The following is a 20,329-nucleotide window of genomic DNA, read 5'->3' as shown; positions in this document are numbered from 1 at the left end:
AGAGGTTACCTCCATTGACTTGTTCCAATTTACAGAGATTATTAAAGCATATTTCAGAAAATACAGTTTTCAAACACATCTGCATTTGAGTTTATGTTTGTTTTTGCCTGTTTAAGAAACTCTGTTATATCTCTGACTTCTCACTATTTAAGTCACAATTGTTTCATCTTAGTTTTCTTAACCAGTCAGATGTTTAGACCTAAAATATATAATAAACGAATTTAGGTAACATGGTAGCTATGTTATTGTAGCCAGTTATATTTCAGCTATTTTTTGGAAAGAACTCTTTGGAGGGTGCAGATTTAAAATCTGTACTTTCATGTATTTTACATCAATATTCTTAGAACTCTATTGGCTCAGATTTCAGTTCATCAGTTCAATGGACAATTAAAGCACCTGCTTTCTGGACCTGTTTTCAGGCTACAGTTTTATTTTGACTGCATTGCCATTTTATGCGGCAATGTTTGGACCATTATATAAACAATTTAGTGCATTTTGTTCCATTTTATAAAATTTTGTGGGAAGAAAAGGAATGAAATTGCTAAACTATGATTTTAGAGGAAATATATAAAGTCCCTTTTTAGAAATTAAGCTTTCTGTAACTTGCAACCAAAAAAATCTGGCCTAACATAAGAGGAAAATGAGACCCAGTTTGACATGAAACCAGGATTAAGGTTAGGATGAAAAATGTATGTTGTAAGTCTGGTTCATTTTCAGCCAATGGGTAGAAATTTGGCTTTTAAGCTTTTTAGCATGAAGGAGATTTTCTGGATTTCTTTTTTTTATATAGTGGCAGGGGAGAAGGTTCTGGGTCAGTTCTGCTTTGGGCTGCTATTAGCACTATTATGCCCTCTATAATTCTACATTATTTCATCTATTAATCAGGAATACCAATGATAATCAGAATTTTATTTTGTCTTCAAATGTTTTAATTTTACCCTCCCTCAGTTTACTTTTAACAGTCATGAACTTTTTATTTGTTAGTCTGATCCATTTATGCTGGACATGCAGAAGAATTCCAGAAATACCCTTGTACCAAGATGTTCAGCAGGCTTAGTTCTGTCTTGATCTCTTTCAGGGCTCATCGGTGCACATTTTATATTGTAAGATGCTGATTAAGTCTGGTGTAGGTCCCTTTACATTTTACTTTACAACAAAAAATGTAAAGGATGTACACCACATTTGAGAATCATTGTCCTAAATTTTAGCCACTGACTTGAATTAGTTAACCTTTTCAGAAGAGCCTTTGCTACCACAGAAGTGTTTTATTTTTAAGAATTAAATGAGCTCACTACTTACATCTTAGGGGATAGGAATTAGAGTGGCAGAAGAACTAAGGTTAACACCATGAAATAAGCAATGGAAAACTGCTGATATTTCTAACCAGGCAGTAAAGAATCTCTTTTCCTTGTGACCTCTCAGTCCACAGAAGCCATGTCTTTGAAATACTCTTTTATATCAGAAAGGCTTTTTACTCCATCCTTTTCAGGATTGTGAACTGTGGTTGGACAAAGGGGGAGGGTAGTGGGGAACCTTTGGAAGCAGAACTGGTAGGGAATTTTAAAACCTCATGGACAATGTGAAAGAGGGAAAGAGTTTTTTTTTAAATAGATCTTTATTGGAGTATAATTGCTTCACAATACTGTGTTAGTTTCTGTTGTACACCAAAGTGAATCAGCCATGTGCATACATATGTTCCCATATCCCCTCCCTCCTGAGCCTCCCTCCCATCCTCCCTATCCCACCCCTCTAGGTCATTGCAAATCACTGAGCTGATCTCCCTGCGCTATGCTGCTGCTTCCCACTAGCTAACTACTTTACATTTGGTAGTGTATATATGTCCATGCTACTCTCACTTTGCCCTAGCTTCCCCCCAACCCCGTGTCCTCAAGTCCATTCTCTATGTCTACATCTTTATTCCTACCCTACAACTAGGTTCATCAGTACTTTTTTTTTTTTTAGATTCCGTATATGTGCGTTAGCATATGGTATTTCTTTTTCTCCTTCTGACTTGCTTTGCCCTGTATGACAGACTCTAGGTCCATCCACCTCACTACAAATAACTCAGTTTCATTTCTTTTTATTTCTGTTTTTGTGCCAGTACCATACTCTCTTGATTACTGTAGCTTTGTGGTATAGTTTGAAGTTGGGGAGTCTGATTCCTCCAACTCCATTTTTTTCCATTGTATATATGTGCCACATCTTCTTTATCCATTCTTCTGTTGATGGACATTTAGATTGGTTCCATGTCCTAGCTATTATAAATAGTGCTGCAGCGAACATTGTGGTGCATGACTCTTTTTGAATTATGGTTTTCTCAGGGTATATGCCCAGTAGTGGGATTCCTGAGTCATATATTACTTCTATTTTTAGTTTTTTAAGGAACCTCTATACTGTTTTCCACAGTGGTTGTATCAATTTACATTCACACCAACAGTGCAGGAGGGTTCCCTTTTCACCACACCCTTTCCAGCATTTATTGTTTCTAGATTTTTTGATAATGTCCATTCTGACTGGCGTGAGGTGATACCTCATTGTAGTTTTGATTTGCATTTCTCTAATGATTAGTGATGTTAAGCATCTTTTTATGTGCCTCTTGGCCATCTGTATGTCTTCTTTGGAGAAATGTCTATTTAGGTCTTCTGCCCATTTTTTTTTTTTTTTTGTATGGTAAGCGGGCCTCTCACTGTTGTGGCCTCTCCCGTTGCGGAGCACAGGCTCCGGATGCGCAGGCTCAGCGGCCATGGATCACGGGCCTAGCCGCTCTGCAGCATGTGGGATCTTCCCAGACTGGGGCATGAACCCCTATCCCGTGCATCGGCAGGCGGACTCTCAACCACTGCACCACCAGGGAAGCCCTGCCCATTTTTTAATTGGATTGTTTGTTTTTCTGATATTGACATACATGAGCTGTTTGTATATTTTGGAGATTAATCCTTTGTCTGTTGTTTCATTTGCAAATATTTTCTCCCATTCTGAGGGTTGTCTTTTCATCTTGTTTATGGTTTCCTTTGCTGTGCAAAATTTTAAAGTTTAATTAAGTCCCATTGTTTATTTTTGTTTTTATTTCTGTTACTCTAGGAGGTGGGTCAAAAAAGATCTTGCTGTGGTTTATGTCAAACAGTGTTTTTCTTATGTTTTCCTCTAAGAGTTTTATAATATCTGGTCTTACATTTAGGTCTTTAATCCATTTTGACTTTATTTTTGCATATGGTGTTAGGGAGTGTTCTAATTTCCTTCTTTTACATGTAGGTGTCCAGTTTTCCCAGCACCACTTATTGAAGAGGCTGTCTTTTCTCCATTGTATGTTCTTGCCTCCTTTGTCATAAATTAGGTGACCATATGTGTGTGGGTTTATCTCTGGGCATTCTATCCTGTGCCATTGATCTATATTTCTGTTTTTGTGCCAGTACCATACTGTCTTGATTACTGTAGCTTTGTGGTATAGTTTGAAGTTGGGGAGCCTGATTCCTCCAGCTCCGTTTTTTTTTTTCCCTCAAGATTGCTTTGGCTATTCGGGGTCTTTTGTGTTTCCATATGAATTGTAAAATTTTTGGTTCTAATTCTGTGAAAAATGCCATTGGTAGTTTGATAGGGATTTCACTGAATCTGTAGATTGCTTTGGGTAGTACAGTCATTTTCACAATATTGATACTTCCAGTCCAAGAACATGGTATATATCTCCATCTGTTTGTATCATCTTTAATTTCTTTCATCATTGTTTTATAGTTTTCTGAGTGCAAGTCTTTTGCCTCCTTAGGCAGGTTTATTCCTAGGTATTTTATTCTTTTTTGTTGCAGTGGTAAATGGGAGTGTTTCCTTAATTTTTCTGAGGGGAAGAGATTTAAGGACTTCAAATGAAATAGCCGTTTCCTCTCCTGACAGATCCTAAAGAGCTGTATTGAAAGTGATCTTCAAACTATCAATTTTAATTTTGTCTATTGGATATAATTTTATAGCTTGCAGTTGTAGCCATTTCAGTTGATTTTCATGACTCTTGGGCAATTTTTTTAGTTATAGTTAGTGATTTGATCTTTCTATTAGATGGCATAATAATTGTACATTTTGGAAAAGTAATTATGCATATTTCTACTTCTGACTGAGTATGAAGTAAAAACTATATCTCTGAAAGAACTAGATTGACTAATGGGGTTTTGAATACTTAATCAGTGTCCCAATTCTTTTAATGAAGAGAACTGAATTAGTAATAGCAAATAAAAAAATAAAATAAAATAAATAATAGCAAATGTTTTGTTTGGCAGAATTATAGGATAATGAACAAAAAAACATCGTTCAAAATAGGCTCCTCTTAATCTATTGTCCAAGGCAGGAAGTATCCTAAGCCACTGACTGCCCATTGGAATCACCTGGGAAGCATTTAAATAAATACCAGTGTCCATCTGAGGATATCATCTATGCATCAATATTTTTAAAAAGCTCCTCAGGCAATTTTAATCAGCATCCAGTGTTCAGAACCACTAAGTTATCCTCAGTTAGACTCATTCCAATATTTACTAAGCCAAATACTGCTAAAATTGAGATAGGAATTATGAAACAAAATATATTGAGTCTTAGTTATGGCCCTTAAAGCTTCATTGCACTGGGAGAATTATTTTAAATGAAACAAAAAATTTCAAAAACAGCATTATTAAGAGCCAAGTATGGTAGAGAATTTGTTCTAAAGGTTTTCTGAGAAGAAAGAAATCATAAAGGAGTGGTGATTAGAGAAAACTTCTGGGAGAAGCTAAGACTCAGTCTGTAACCAAGCAGGACCCTATGGGACCTTCCCAGAACAACCCCCCCCTCCCCCACACATGTCCTCTGCCTGCCTCTTGTTTGTAGAAAAGTTTAGCCTCCTAGGCCTTCCCTGAGTTCCAAAAACCAAATTTAATCAAAGAAGTGAGAAGAGGCTGAAACAAAAGAAAGCAATCAAATAAGACAAAATAATAATAGTTTAGTCATTAAACAAAGCCAAGGACCTTTAGTTTCTCCTCAAGGCCTATGATAATATTCTGAGCCATATCCTTTGAGCTGTTTTGCAGATACTGAAACCCCTACCAGGTAGAAGAAGTTAAATGAATGCTGACCATAAGCATGTAGACTCCAGACCGGTTGGAACCAGAAGGTTGATTATGTTGATTCCCAATTACCTCACCACCAACCAATCAGAAGAATGTCTGTGAGCTGATCATGCATCCTGCAACCCTCTCCATCACCCTATCTTTAAAAAACCTTCCCCTGAAAGGTTTTTTAAGGTTCAGGGAGTTCAGGTCTTTTGAGCATTAACAGCCCAGACTCCTTGTTTTGTGCCTACAGTTAACTCTGCACTTTCCTTCGCCACAATCCAGTACGAGCATATCCAAATGTGGTTCAGTAACAAGTCTGGGCTTCTAAGTGTGATAGCTCTAGTGGATAGCCAGCCTCCAAGATGACTCCCAACAATCCCCACTCCTGGTATTCACATCCTTGTGGCTTTCATATTATTCTCCTTTTTCCCCTCTCACAACTTTGGAGGAAGCCAGTAGTGATGACATGCAAGCAGCTTATGGAGAGGCCTCTGTGGGAAGGAATAGAGGCGTTGGCTAACAGACAACAGCCATGTGAATGAGTTTGTAAGTGGATTCTTTAACACCAGCCAAGTCTTGAGATGACTGCCGCATCTGCTGACACCTGGACTGCCACCTGGTGGGAGACCTTGAGACAGAACAGTTCAGGCCAAGAATAGAAGATGAGGCATTGGGAAGAACATAATGAGCAAAGGAATGAAGTGGGACTGAAATGGTATTGCTGCAATATTCTGGCTGGAGACACAGGTATGTTGCCTGTGGGCGTGTGTTGGGGGGCAAAAATTATTGAGGATATTGAAAGATTTACTAAATACTAGATGTGAGAGGATATCAGAAGCCATTGGGCTTTTGTTTTATTTCTCCTCTCAAAATTTTGGAAACATATTTTAAAAAACATAATAATTCAAATGCAGAGGGGAAAATATTTTGTTGTTTGTAAATTAGCAAAAGAAAAATATATGTGTTTTATGTAAAGAAAGATGAGAACCACTCATAAAAAATGTTTTTGTGCAAAGGGTTTGAGTAGAACCGATTTGATATAGGAGGTGAAATGCATCAATCACTAGTAAACACTGAAACTAACAACAAATTTATATACCATAGATCAGTAGCCTGGCCTTTAATCTAAAAACATCTATGTTTTAGAGAGACAACAAAATCCTTTTCTTCACTAAGACTTGCTTTCCAATATTGATTCCAATTGACTTCAAATATATTTACTAAAGGTCATCACATTAACAAACATTAATTGAGTGTCTTATACATTTTTCACACAGCCACTTATTTCCTACAAGCATATACATACTAAATTGAAAGTTCAAGGGCAACAACTTTTAATTTTTTCATGATGTTATGACAGAAGCAGGAAAGAATTTTATGAATGAAAATTCACCTGGTTTAAGTACAGGCTGACAACCTTCTTTTAGCAGTTGGAATGTTTTCCTAAAGAGTTTTGCCTTAGGCAAGTCTCTGCGTTTAGAATAAATCAGATCAAGTTCAATTTTATCAGTGTTTTACTTTTGGCTCACTGTTTATTTTGCAAGTAAAACTCAAAATCAACAGTTGGGTTTAGGGTGAACATTAAGGAAATTGTGCCCACACTGCAGGGTCTGCATGAACCACCCTTGGGGAGTAATTTATTTGCTATTTTCCACATTATTTTGGAAAAGCAGATAGAACATCTTGCCTCCTAAATTAAAAGAATTTTTTCTCCATTTTAAAACAATGCACATTTACTACATAAATTTCTGAAAATCAGAAAAATAGAAGGAATTGTTTTTAATGTACATTGTAATACCACAAGCAGAAGATATCACTATTCTATTCTTTCTTTCCTTCTGACATTGTTTTTCTTATATATATATATATTTGGATGGTATTACATAATTAGGATTATTCAGGATTCACAATTTTTATCCTGTTTTTCCCCCCACTTGGAATTCATCATTTTATTCATTCAACAAATATTCATTGAGCAATACAGCATACATTTGTACTTTAATTTTATACACATAATTTTTAATAGCTGCATAAAATCCCATAAAATACTTTTACCATAGCTTATTTAACCAACTTTCTATTATTGGATGTTAAGTTTCCTATTACTTTTTGACCTGAAAATTTTCTTTTTTTCTTTTGATTCTTAGTTTCTTTTAATTGGAAAAGTAATACATACAAATCATAAATCCAAACAGTAAAAAAGGGTTTATATGACCTCCCGTCCATACCTCCAAATTCCTAGTCTTTCTCTTATTATCTGTTTCACATCTCCTTCTTTCAAAACAGTCTACATATATACAAACTGCCTTTTTTTCCTATACAAATAGAAGCATGCTATATACAATGTTTTCAATGCTTTATACCTTATTTTTCATTTTTATCTCAACTACATGGAATTAGTCCCTTATCTGCAGAAGACTCTTGATATTATAGGGAGAAATGATTAAGTATCATTTACTTAATCAGTTCTCTATTGATATATATGTAGATTATTTACGATTTTTTTCTAGGTCTCTAGCCTATTGCATTGGTTAGTTAGTATGGCTTGAACAATGTTAATTTGTTCCTCACTTTAATAGGGAAGTATCTAGTTATCCAACATTAAGCACGATCCTGGCTTTTGGGTTCAGATAGAAAATCTTGTTAAGGAATTATCCATCTATTATTATATTAATGTTATAAAAATCAAGAATGGATGTATTTTTGGTATCTATGGACATGAATGCAATTTTCTCCATTGATCTATTAATTGGTGGAAGTATACTAAAATTTTTCTTAGAATCAAGTCATCTCTATATTCCTAGGTTTTTAGGCAATATTTAGAGTTCCAGTCATACTGTATATACAATTTGAATCATTTATTTTTACCTTAGCATAACAAAATCTTTTATGATTTTATTTTAAATCCTTTATAAATATTATTTTATTGACTGCATAATTTTCTATCTAGCAGATTCATTATTATTTTCTTCTTTTTCTATTGTTGAGTATTTAATTTTCCATTTCAAGCTATTCTAAACAATGGGGAACAGATTAAACAATTTTCTGACAAATGCAGTATAACTCAGACGTATGCCTCAGTCTTCTAGCCATAAGGGTTTTAACATTTAAATTCAAATAATTTGAGTGTCCATCTCACTGTGGGAAAATCTTGTGTGTACCCCAATGTGTATCTTTGAGGATCACCTGGGACTTGCTTCTAACCATCACATCTACTTCAGATTTTTGGCTTCTGCTGAATTTTGATCTCATTTATCTCTGAATTTTTAAGGAATTTCCCTTTTCTTTCTTTTGTTGACTCAACAAAGATCAGAGCCTTTTTAAAAATTCTCCAAAGCACAATCCAAACAAGGCAGTTTTCAAAATAGTTATGTATAATAGACTTTTATTGTTGATATAGTGAGCACTTACCTTGAGTTATAGTACAATTGATGAGATTAATATTAGACATTCATGTTCTTAAAAGTTCTTTGGCCATTTGTGTTATTGAGAACTAGTCATTTTGTGACTTTTCCTTGAACGTTATTTTCCTCCTTCTCCTTTCACCTCTGTACTGTCCAGAGATGAGATGTCCCTCTCTCGTGCCTGTCCTTAAAAATTGAAAATTCTTCCTATTTATTATGCAGAGCAATTCAATGCTCTCTTTATTTACCCTTATCTCACAACCAGCCACATCCCAAGACCTATCTTCCACAACTGAAATGATCTTTCAATTTTTTTCTTTTTTCTAATCAAAAGACATTTCTCTCCTAAGAAGAATTGCCCCTCCAGATTTTAACCCACTCCCGCAGCCTCATTCCAACCCTCTCCAGGACTGCTGATCAGTTTAGAACATAGTCCTGAGTCTTTAACAGGATGAGCTGGATAATGCTGCACTAGCATTTGTGTGGCATTCCTTCCTGTATTTTTTAAGCCTTGTGATAATGTGGTAATTATCTGCCTTATCTGTTGATGGAAGAATTAGATTGTTGGGATCCTAACATGATGTATCTGTCAGCAGCATTGATTCATCATCACTGAATGCCAAGGTTTTCTCTGATTTGAAAGACTGGAGGATTAATTGATCGGCATCTTTCACCTCCTCCCTCTCCCCAGTTTTTAATTCCCTCTGCATTCTTGCCTATGTTTCTGCTGCCTGTTTTATTCACTAAGAGACATATCATGGTATAGGGGGTGGGAGTTGGGAAGGTTGGACATAGTGCATTCATTCTTTCCTTTAGGCAGTAATCTAACTTGTAGTTTGTTTAGAAATCTTCTGAGCAGTGCGTAATGGGTTAGGAACTTTTTTCCCCTATTTTGTCCTATAAACCCTCCAGCCAAGCATTCCTCTGTGGCTTCCACTGAGGATAAGCTCAGTTTAGCTGTGAGACATAGAATCCCAAAATCTCAGTGGTTGAAACAGTTCAGGTTCATTTCTTGTTCTTACTATATGTCCATCACACATCGGCAGAGACCTCTTTACTCACCTAGTCTCTTTGACACCCATGTTGATAAAGCCATTCTGTTTTAAACATTGCTCATCCCTGTACCAGAGGGTAAAAGCATGTTTTGCGGATTCCTGAATGGGCAATTCAATGCTCTAGCCCACAAGTGACACATGTCACTCTTCATACAATTCATTGGCCAGAACTAGGTATATGGTCCATCTGACTACAAGGAGGTCAGGAATTACAACCTACCTTGTGCTACCATAGAGGACTAATCTGCCATCACAAGGGACATATGCAAGAGTACCCACTGGAAGGATTAGGCAATGGGAGCAAAGATTAGATACATATGTCAAAATTAAGTTGACTAAAAAAAAAAAAAAAGAATGAGATCAACGCCATTTATGTAAAAATACATGCATATAAAATTATATGCATTTCCATGGCTTCACCCTTTAGACCTAAGGCTCTGCCCTCTGAGTCATTGTTCCTTTATCTTGAAGGGTAGCACATGTTTGCACCTCAGTAGTTTTATCATTCTGTTTCTTACTTGTAGCACCTGGGAACTCCAGTTAGCCTTACTTAATTTTATTTATCTTTTCTTTGCCCCTTTTGGTCTAAACTGGCAGTGTCTGTGCAACAACTGTCAGTTTTGGTATAACACTTTCAAAACCTTTTTGAGTCTCCCATATGTATTACAAAATTCACACCATTAGACAAAATAGTCTTCCAAATACCTCTTCTGGAATCACCCCATCTCTATCCTCACTTCTACTGACATGGCTGAGGGTATCCATGAGTCACACACACCTAATCACTTCCTCAAAAGCTTCTCCAGCTATACCCTTGGCCTTCTTTCCAGAGCACATTTTCCTAACAGTGAATCTCCTAATTCTGATGTTTTCGCAGTTTGGATAGGCTAAGAGTTTCCAAAATTATCAAGTCCTGGTTCCCTTTTACTTAACAGATTTTCCCTCAGTTTATCTCGTTTCACTCATTTTACTACAAACAACAAGAAGAAACCAGGCTGAACTTTCAACATTTTGCTTGAAAATCTCAGCTAAGCAAGTTCATTTTTCATACAACCTTGTAGAATACAATTCAGCTAGACTTCCTGCCTGCCACGATATAGCAAGAATCCCCTTTCCTTTATTTTCCTTCTGAGCCCTCACCAGCAGCAACTTTAACATTCATAATTCTGCCAGCAATTTCTTTATGACACTACATGGATTCTCTAAAACAATATAGGTTTTCTCTATCATGCTCATCTCTTTCTTCTCAGCCCTCACCAGCAGCATATGTAATACCCATTTTTCTACCAACAGTTTATTTAAGGCAATCTAGGCTTTTTCTGTCATACATCTCAAAATTCTTCCAGCCTCTACTCATTCCTCAATTCCAAAGCTACTTCCACATTTTTATGCGTGTGTTAACAGCAGCATCCCATTCTCGTTACCAAAGCTATATTGGTTTCCTGTGCCTGCTGTAACAGATTACCAGGAACAGAGTGACTTAAAAAAACAGAAATTTATTCTGTACAGTTCTGGAGGTCAGAAGTCCAAAAGCATTTTCACTAGAACCGCAATCAAGATATCTACAGGCTCACGTTCCTGCGAAATCTCTAGGGGAGAATCCATTCCTTGTCTCTTCTAGCTTCTGCTGGCTAGTGGCATTCCTTGGCTTTTGGCTTCGTCATTCTAATCTGTCTCTATGGTCACATTGCCTGAATTTCCTTTGGGGAGACATTATTCAGTCTATAACAAACATTTATAGATATACTCATATGATCTTTCATATATAATGGAATCTTTCATATATAATTTCATATAAGAAATTATATTACTCTGTTTCCCAGTGTTCAACCATCCTTGCATTCTGGAAAAAACTCTACATAATAATCACTTTTGGCTTTTGAAGCCTTTACAGTATTCCATTTTATAACTCTTCCATACTTTATTTAACCAAACTTCACTGATAAACATTAAGGTTATTTTCTTTCTGTATTATTTCATTATTATAAAATCCCTACATACGTACACACAATCTTTGTGTACTTGGTCAGTTATTTCATTGGAATATATTCCTAGGAATAAATTGCTGAGGCAAAAGATGTATACATTTAAAATTTTTATTTATCTTATTAAATTGTCCCTAGAAATTTTCCAATTTAAAATCTCATCTCACTTAAGAGAGTTCACTATTTCCCCCACACCCTGCTTAGTTCAGGGTACTAACAGTTGATTATTATGAGAGGCAAAGCATATTATTTTATTATTTCATTTTGCATTGCTATGATTAGTATTTGAAAATCTGTTTTGTCTCTATCACTTTTTCATTTTCTCTCCCAATTATCAATCTTGTTGATTTGCAAGAGCGTCTATATATTAAGATAGTAGCCTTTTATATTAAGATAATAACTTTCTGTATAGGTTTAAACTGTATTTTAGCAATTTGTCATTTTTCTCTCTGTTAATATTGCCTTTGGTTATAGAAAAGTTTAATATTTTTAGGAAATAGAATATGTATCCCTCTCATAAAAGTTTCTGGGTGTAATATTGTTTAAGAAAGGCCTTTCTAACTCCAAGAATATTGGCCATTTCTGTTAATGTGACCTTGCCTGCCATTGCAGAATGGCTTAGGGCATTAAGGTTTCATTTGCTATTTTCTAGATAATTCTGGGCCTTCTCGAGGGTTCTTTTTAATAGAATCCAAGTTTGCCTCTTGAATGCCAAGGCTAGTTAGTGTAGAAATATTCTGAAGAGATGTCCTGATCAACTTTTTACATCAAAAGAGTGTTTCCCAAAAATAAACAAATGGGACCTAATGAAACTTAAAAGCTTTTGCACAGCAAAGGAAACCATAAACAAGACCAAAAGACAACCCTCAGAATGGGAGAAAATATTTGCAAATGAAGCAACTGACAAAGGATTAATCTCCAAAATATACAAGCAGCTCATGCAGCTCAATAACAAAAAAACAAACAACCCAATCCAAAAATGGGCAGAAGACCTAAATAGACATTTCTCCAAAGAAGATATACAGACTGCCAACAAACACATGAAAGAATGCTCAACATCATTAATCATTAGAGAAATGCACATCAAAACTACAATGAGGGTTTCCCTGGTGGCGCAGTGGTTGAGAGTCCGCCTGCTGATGCAGGGGACATGGGTTCGTGCCCCGGTCCGGGAAGATCCCACATGCCGCGGAGCGGCTGGGCCCGTGAGTCATGGCTGCCGAACCTGCGCGTCCAGAGCCTGTGCTCCGCAACGGGAGAGCCACAGCAGTGAGAGGCCCACGTACCGCAAAACAAACAAACAAAAAAACTAGAAACAATAAATGCTGGAGAGGGTGTGGAGAAAAGGGAACACTCTTGCACTGTTGGTGGGACTGTAAATTGATACAGCCACTATGGAGAACAGTATGGAGGTTCCTTAGAAAACTACCATACGACCCAGCAATCCCACTACTGGGCATATACCCTGAGAAAACCATAATTCAAAAAGAGTCATGTACCAAAATGTTCATTGCAGCTCTATTTACAATAGCCAGGACATGGAAGCAACCTAAGTGTCCATCAACAGATGAATGGATAAAGAAGATGTGGCACATATATACAATGGAATATTACTCAACCATAAAAAGAAACGAAATTGAGTTATTTGTAGTGAGGTGGATGGACCTAGTCTGTCATACAGAGTGAAGCAAGTCAGAAAGAGAAAAACAAATACCGTATGCTAACACATATATATGGAATCTAAGAAAAAAAAAAAAGGTCATGAAGAACCTAGGGTTAAGACGGGAATAAAGACACAGACCTACTAGAGCAGGGACTTGAGGATATGGAGAGGGGGAATGGTAAGCTGTGACAAAGTGAGAGAGTGGCAAGGACATATATATACTACCAAATATAAAATAGATAGCTAGTCAGAAGCAGCCGCATAGCACAGGGAGATCAGCTAGGTGGTTTGTGACCACCTAGAAGGGTGGGATAGGGAGGGTGGGAGGGAGGGAGACGTAAGAGGGAAGAGATATGGGAACATATGTATATGTATAACTGACTCACTTTGTTATAAAGAAGAAACTAACACACCATTGTAAAGCAATTATACTCTAATAAAGATGTTAAAAAAAAAGAGTATTTTGAGTCATGCATATTAGTGATATAAAATCAATATTTAAATCAAATTAATGAATATTAAAAAAATATTGCATCTAAATCCCCAAAACGGATAGTGTGAATTATATTCTACAGCTCAACTTGGAAGTCCAGCTGTCACAGTGAAACCTCTGTCATTGAAATAGCTCAGAAATAGACTGCATTCATATTTAACCCAATAGCTTTAGGCATTCAGAGACATGGATGAGATGAAATAAAAAGTACCATATCAAAATTAACATCAAGCCATGTGTTATCCTTCTGGAGTTTTACAGTCATTTTTAACATAGATAGTAACTTGGTTTGAAATTTAAGCACACACATACACACAGGTTTGCTACTTGGAGAGTTCTGTGCCTGGGGGAGGGGAGGTGATAATTGTTGCATTCAGTATATAACACATGTAATGATAATAAAGTTGATTGGTTGAACTAAAAAAAAAAAAAGTGTGTTTCCTTTAGCTATTGTTCATTTTTATTCTGGATTTATAAAGTTTGAGCACTTTTTCCTCTTCTGTTCTCCTTCACTCAAAGCTGAAATCACTGTGATCCAGATGCAAGCGACTTAAATAAGAGGGAGCAAGCACCTGAAGGATCTCACACGGGTCTAATCTCAAAGGCTATGTTGGAGCTGATTCTGAGAGTTATAAAGTGTGGTGTATGACAGCCAAAATGTGGTGTCTGAACAGCAGCTCTGACAAACTCCTTAGGTCTTGTCATTTCGTGTAATATTTTAATCCCAAGGATAAACAAAGAAAAATAACTTGCCTGATGTTAAAGTCTACTGAGAGCCTGTATTCACATGCCAGTTCCAGACAATACAGGTGTGCATTTTTTTCCCCTAAGTAGAGTGTTCATTCAGGGTCATCAAAAGTCCAGATAAAGAACAATTTTAAAAGATGTACCTTCATAAGAGTTTTTCTCCCTCTGAATTCTTAATCAGGTCCCTATTTGGACTGTTGGTGTTCATCTTAATCACCTCTCAGAACCCTTTCTTTCCAGTAGTAACTAATATCAGGGAATGGATGGGAGATATCAACTAAATTTTGCTCATGCTGGGCTCTCTTGGGGATTTGATGCTTCCCTTTTTAGTTGTTATAAATGCAGATCCCTTCAGGGTATCCACCCTTGCAAGGCCTGTCATCCTTGCTTCCCTCAATGAGGTCATCACAACACACCTAGTTTTTGTGGTTTTCTTCTATAATTAATTTCTCTGAATCACTGAATAACTTTATCTACCTTCTGCCATACACTTCTTATTTTCTCTGATATCCTTATTTGTAATAAGTCAACCAGAATTGAGCACAACATGGCTTTTCCCTTCAGTGATGCTGAAATAATTTCTGTGACTCATGCTCTGTGCACTGAGCGGTGATCGGGCAGCCTGTGATTGTTTGCTTGTTTAAGCACTTGTTCGCTAGATTATTTAACTGCTGGTTTAATTGTGCCTCACTGAGAGTTCTGCTCTTTGTTAATCCTTGTTATCATTTGAGTGCTATTCACTAAATACATCTTTCTCTTAATCTAAGTGGTTCGAGTCAAATATTTACCTTATTTCCTCGATTTTAAGATTACTTCCCCACCCTCACATTTTCACATTTCTGCAACTAGAATATGTTCTCAATTTATCATGCACATTTAATGCGGTGTTTTTCCCCCAAAAGACTGTTACTAAATCTTCCTTTGCCCTTTGTCTTACAAAGAATAGCTTCTTAGAATCCTGGAGGTACAATGAGTCACAGGTACATGAGATTTTGTTATGAGTTTGAGACACTAATAAATACTGGAACTCCTTTCTTTTTTAAATTTACTCCTCAGAGAGCCAAGTGTTAGGGTTAAAATATATACGTATTTGCCTTTTGTGGATTTAGGCCTGAGCTTTTATAGTTTGGTATTTTTGACTCTCTTTCCTCTTTGCCAATTATTTCTACTGGATCAGTATTGGAAAGTAACTAATCCTGAAGACCCTCTCTGCTTTGCCTACATCTGTCATCTCCTTTTCACTTACACACACATATGCTTTATCGTAAACTCCTGGCCATTTGGTTTTTTCCCTAAATTCTTTGCCCTCAAGTCTATGCACAAAGTCTTACATGTTGCACTTTATCAAAAGCTTTGTTGAGGTCAAGGGTGGATTATGTGTAAACTCTATTTTCTCTGTCTTGGCACTTCCTCATAAATTTTCATGGAATTTTAACTGCTGAATCCCTTTAACTCCAAAAAGAGAGTGGGTAAAATGCCAAGTTTGAACACTGAAGTTCTATGTTTGCTCAGCTTCCAAAAATCTAAAGACATCTTTAGTAGCTATCAGCTTTTAAATATTTTTTTAATCAATGAGTGTACTGGATGCAAACGTATTTTCAGATATCAAATGGAAGTTTCATAGGAAGATGGAAATAAGTATAAGTATACATTTGTAACTATTAAAAGTACGAGTGATTTTGCTTAAAGTCTAAATAATTACTAGCATATTCATTTCTATAGACATACACAATTAGATATGTGACTACAGATTACATAAAATTGACCTCTATGATTGCATATGTGTGTATAAACATGTGTAAATTTAGGCATATGTTTATCAACATACATAATCCGTTTAGTGGGGTACAATAGAAACAAGGTTCAGATTCTAGCTCTACCATTTTCTTCCTTTGTGAAACTAGGTCATTTAAATAGTGTAATCCTCAGCGTTTACATCTGTAAAATGACTATAAAACAATAATGCCTGCCTTACATACCGAAGAGGGCTATACCAAGAATCATTCAAAAAAATTTTTAACTACAAAATACTTTATAAATATTGATAATATTTGATGATAGTTATACAGATATTCCTCTCTACTTACCAAAAAATCCCATCTTCTTCAAATTGTATATTTTGTCAATAATCCAGCATAGATTTTTAAATTTATAACCAATATGTAACACAAAAGAATTGAAACTTTCTCTTCTAAAAATCAGCAAATTGTTTTTAGATATATTGGATATCAATATATAATATATACACATATAATTCATTGTATATATTTATTGTATATAGTTGTATATGGTTTTAGAGAACATAAATGTATAATATAAATGTACAACAGATGTTGACTTATTTTCAATATTTTAGCTCAGAAAACCCAAAAAAAAAGGCAAAATTTACTTTTAAAAGTGTCATCTATTCCCTAGCTTCTTAGCTTTAGCATATCCAAAATGCGATTTGTTGAAATAATGGTATGTTTTAAGTTAATCCACAGTCAGTATGGTCTGTGAGACATTATTATACTGGAGTTTCTGGACACCAAAGCTGCCCTAGAAATGTCTCAGGAGAAGGCCCTGGGTCTCACTGAGTCAAATATCTAGAACCAACCCCTATAATACATGCTTGTTGAGGCTTGCATTTATATTTTCTTTGTTACAGCTTTTAAATGTAAAGAAATTTTCACAGCAGCCATGCCCAAGAATCTTCAGGAACTTAACTGCAAAACCAACTAGGTGGAGTCAGTTTGGACAAACTCTTTATACTGGAGGCTCCAGTCTCGTGTTAAAAGTACTTTTTCTTTTCTATCAGGGTAAAGAGGCTTCTAGTCTATGTTGGCTACTCTCAGGTAGAAAGAGTAGACAGGTACAAGCAACACCCAGTGATGTACAACTAGGCTTACATTTCCCAAGGAGATATTAGAAAGTAAACTACTGTATCTCTCTTCTCCCCACTCCCACATTCATAAATGTGCCTGTACCCATCTCCTGAGTTTACCACTCTCCCGTTAAGTGGTGGAGTATAATTCCTCTCTCCTTGAATCTGGGGAAGGCTTGAGAATTGGTTTGTAACCAACTGAACATGTCAGAAGTGACACTGCATGACTTCTGAGGCTAGGTAGTAAAAGGAGACATAGCTCATGCCTTGTACACTGGGACACCAGCCTTCAGATCTCATAACTGCCATGGAAGAAAGCCGATTATTCTGTCATGCTGTGAGAGAGCCTAGCCCACATGGAGAAGCCACGTGCTGCATTCCAGCCAACAGCTCCAGCTGCAGTCCTAGTTGACAACCAACATCACTGTCAAACCTAAGTAAAGATGCCTTCACGTGATTTCAGTCCCTGGTATTTGTATCTTAGCAACTGAGGCACCAGACATCAAGCAGCAGAGGCAAGCCAACCCTACCGTGCTGTCTCTGAACTCTTGACCCAGAGAAACCGTAAGGATAATAAAATGGTAATTTTATGTAGCTAAGTTTGGGGGGTAGTTTGTTTCATAGCAATAGTAACTGGAATACCTCCCCTTTGAATCTAGCTGGCCTCTTGACTTGCTTTAGTCAACAGAATGAAGAGAAAGTGACAGTGTGCCTGTTTTGAACATAGGATTCAAGAGGACTTTCCTGTTTCCATTTCTGTGCCTCAGCTGTCACGATGAGAACATGTCTAGCGTCACCTGCTGGTGGATGAGAGACACGTGGAACATACTTGAGTCATCCCAGCTGAGGCCAGCCTAGATCAGCCTACAACCATCCCAAATCCAGACGTGAAGCCAAGCCACCTACCTCACCGATACAGACGGAGAAGCAAAAACATGTGTTTTGTCAAATGCCACTAAGGTTGTAGGGTTGTTTGTTGAGCAGCATTATTGTGGCAGGAGATGACAGGTAGGCCACTTTGAAAAGCCAAAGCAAAAAGTATTAATGCACCCTCTCGATCTCATCGTCCTCTTTCTTAACTGCCTTATATCAGCATTTTCCTTCGAAGCAAAACTCTTTAGTCTAGTTACCTACTTACTTAATTTCCACTTCCTTACCTCCTAGTCTCTCCTCAGCCCTAATCATTCTGACTTCTGCCCCCACCACTACACTGAAATCACTCTTCAACATCTGCAGTTACTCTCACGATGCCGAATCTGACGTACTTGTTGCTTCATAATCTTCCTGGACCCTTCAGCAGCAGTCACCTTGTTTGACCATAGGTACTCCTTTTTCAAACACCTTTTTTCCTTTTAGCTTCTGAGATGCCTCCACATTTTCTTCCTACTTCTTCGGCTGCTCCCTTTTATCTCTTTTGCTGGTTCATTCTTTTATTCATTTATTTTTAAAAAATCTATTGAACACCTACTATGTGTCAAGTATTTGGGGGTGTGTTGTGGTCACGGCAGTGAAAGCAGACAAAATTCTTGCCCTTGTAGGGCTTAGGTTTTAGTGAGAGGAGACAGAAAATGAGCAAATGAATATGTAGACATATATGTCACATGGTGATAAGCTCTATGGAGAAAAATAAAACAGAGGAAGAGGGAGAGATAGTGATAAGGATGGGATCGGTGTCAATGTTTTAGATAAGGTGGTCAGTGAAGTCCTCACTGAATGGGTGACATTTGCACAGACACCAGAAGAACACGAGGGCGTGAGCCAGATGGGTCTCTGAGGGTGGAGTGTCCCAGACCAAAGGAACGGCAACTGCAAATGTCCTCATTCGGGACCGTGGTTACCATGTCCCTAAGACTCTTTTTTTTCTTCCCTTTTATTATACTCATTTTCAAATCAATTGCTTAGCTTTTTATATTGAAAGTTTAAGGAAAAAAAACAACAAGAACAAAAACCCAATCCTTCACAAATATCTGAGTTTGGCACAGTTTATTAGGGTATGAGGAAAGAAATTGACCTGTCATCTTGGATCATTTGCTCAAGTCTTCTGGAATGTGGTCTCTGACCCCTACACAGGAGGCCACTTACTGCCTATCTTCTAAATGTTGATTCTGCAAGGTTCGGGTTTAGCCCATCTTTTCTCTTTACATTTGTGCCTAGGGTGAGCTCACCCATTTCTAAAGTTTTAAATGCCATCAATGCTCAGGTTGACATGTTTAGTCAAGACCTTACTTCTGAGCTTCGGATTTAAATATCCAACTGTACCCTTGACATCTCCACTTGGGCATCTCAAACTTACCATGTTCAATGAGAACACTTTATTACACCAACACCCCGAAAACTCAACTGTACCTCCCCATTATGTGCTACCTTTGGAAACAGCCATCCAATTTCTCAAACCATAAGTCTGGTATCCTTGATTCCTCTATTTTACTTATATTCCAAATTTAGTTCATTAAACTTTTAGACTTGACCCGCAAAACATCTCTCAAATCCATCAACCTTTTTCCATCTCCACTTCTCCCAAGTTGTGCCAAGGCACCAGCACTGAACACTAAATTTGTGATATTCATGGCCAGTACATGATTCAAGATAGAGTGTATCTATACCATATCATCACATAAACCTTTCTAACTGAATTCAATTTAAGATAAAGCAAACCTTCTAAAAGTCTGACTATACATATATGAATATGATGGCAAGTTTGATGTTTCCAACAGTAGTTTGGCACTTAGCTTATGGAACTGTATTTAATTTATGATAACTGGTGTATTCCTGCATGAGTTTCTAAGTAAAAAGAAGCAAATTTTAGGTTGAGAAAATATTTGGAAGAGTGGAAACATTGTTTTTTCCAAAGTCACTTTCATGTCCACGATTTTATGAATTTTATGTGTTCTAAGATGAGGTTGACAGCTCTGGCCTATCTTTACTCTAGACTAATTTATTAAATTATTGGACTCCTGGTTTTTACAGTGTGAAAAGAGACTTTTTATGAACACAAATAACTATTATTTCAATAATAACTCATTGTGCCAGAATTTGGCATTTAAGTTTATAAA

The sequence above is a fragment of the Stenella coeruleoalba genome (genome assembly GCF_951394435.1).
Source record: "Stenella coeruleoalba genome assembly, chromosome: 13".
NCBI lineage: Eukaryota > Metazoa > Chordata > Mammalia > Artiodactyla > Delphinidae > Stenella > Stenella coeruleoalba.
The sequence above is the reverse complement of the archived record's forward strand: the minus strand, read 5'-3'. Positions refer to the sequence as shown.